A 2,163-nucleotide genomic window follows, 5' to 3' on the forward strand; every position below is an offset into this window, starting at 1 on the left:
ACCCCGGCGCTGATCAGGCCGGAAGTGGCCTGTGGCCCTACTCCTCATGTCACTTTTTAAATGGTTGAGTAATACTCCATTGGTAAATGTACATTTTCTTTGCCCATTCTTTGGCTGATGGATAACTAGCTTGTTTCCAGGTTTTGGGTATTAAAAATAAAACTGCTATGAACATAGCTATTTCAGCATCCTTCTGAGTTAGTGGAGCTTCTTTTGCGTATGTGGCTAGGTGTGGATCAGTCAAGTCTTCAGGTAGAAGACTACCTGAGAATTTTTCTACCCCCAATTTTCCTGAGAAACTAACAAATTGATTTTCAAAGAGGTTATACAAATTTGTACTTACTCCAATTAAAAATGGTGGAATGTTCTTTGTTCCACATCCTCACCAGTATGCTCTATCACTTCAGTTTTTTATCTTAGCCATTCTGATAGGTGTAAGTAAATATTTCACAGTTGTTTTGATTTGCGTTTCCCTGAAGACTAAGGATGTTGAACATTTCTGTAAGTGCTTCTTGTCCACTAGAGATTTCTCTGTTTAAGTGGAGAATTCTCTGCTCATGTCTGTACACCATTTTTTGGACTGAGTTGTTTCATTTGATAGTACTTAATTTCTTGAGTTCTTTATATATTTTGGATGTCAGCCCTCTGTCACCCTTTTCCCATTCTGTGGGTTGCTATTTTGTGTTTTTGAGTGTGTCCTTTGCCTTACAGAAGCTTTTCAGTTTCATGAGGTCCCATTTATTAATTGTTGATCTAAGTGCCTGGGCTGTTGATGTTCATTCCAGGAAGTTGTCTCCTATGCCAAAACATTTGAGGCTATTCACCACTTTCTTTTCCATCGGATTCAGTACATCAAGTTTTATGTTGAGGTCTTTGATCCACTTGGCTTGAGCTTTGTGCAAGGTAATAGTATGGATCTATTTTCATTCTTCAACATGCTGACATAAAGTTAGACCAGAGACATTTGCTAATGATGCTTTCATTTTTCCATCATATAGTTTTGGCTTCTTTGTCAAAAATCAAGTGTCCATAGGTGTATGGATTTACTTCTACTTCATTGATTTGATTCCATTAATCAACTTGTCCATTTTTAGCTGAAAGTTTTTATTTCTCTAACTTTTCAAACCTCTTCTTTTTTTTTTTTCATAAAGGGCAGCTACTGTTTTTTGTTTGTTTCTTTGTTTTTGTTTTGTTTTGTTTTTGGGTAATTTTGTATCCACTGTGCTGTAGGTGTTTATCAGCTGTAGGCCAATACCATGTAATTTTCATTACTGTTGTTCTGTAGAAGAGCTTGAAATTAGAGATGGTGATACCTCCAGAAGTTCTGTACTTATTGTACAGGATTGTTTTAGTTACCCTGGGTTTTGTTTGTTTGTTGGTTGGTATATTGTTTGGTTTTGTTTTTATACATGAAGTTGAGTATTGCTCTTTCAAGGTCTACAATGAATTGTGTTGGAATTTTGATGATATTTGCATTGAATCTGTGGATTGCTTTTGATAGTATGGCCATTTTTACTGTTAATCTTACTGATCCATGAGCATGGGAGGTCTTTCCATCTTTTGATATCCTCTTCAATTTCTTTCTTCAAAGATTAGAAGTTTTGTCATCCAGGACTTTCACTTGTTTGATTAGAGTTACACTAAGATATTTTGTATTTGTCACTATTGTGAAAGGTATTGTTACTCTCCTTTTTTTCTCAGCCTCTTTTGTTGTTTTTATAAAGGGGGGCTACTGATTTTTTAACTTAACTTTGTATCCAGACACTTTCCTGAAGGTTTACCAGCAGTAGAAGTTTTGTGTTCACATATGTACTGTCATATCATATGCCAACAGTGATAATTTGGCTTTGTACTTTGAATTTTTAACCCCTTGATCTACTTAAATTGTCTTATTGCTTGGGCTAAAATTTCAAGCATTTTATTGGATAGATAGAGAGATTGGACACACCTGTCTTGTCCCTGAGTTTTGTTGTGAAAGACTCTAAAACTCCCAAAGGGAGGCACTTACTCAAGCCTCGGGACAGCCGCGCACCCAAGAAGACACTGAGACCGAACTTAAGATGTATAGAGAGTAAGATTTAATACAGCAACGACAAGAAAGCACATAAAAAGCACATATACCAGATATCTGGGGTCGAAACTCATGCAGCCAGCAAGGTGCAG

Source organism: Mus caroli, chromosome 4, assembly GCF_900094665.2.
Source record: "Mus caroli chromosome 4, CAROLI_EIJ_v1.1, whole genome shotgun sequence".
Lineage (NCBI taxonomy): Eukaryota > Metazoa > Chordata > Mammalia > Rodentia > Muridae > Mus > Mus caroli.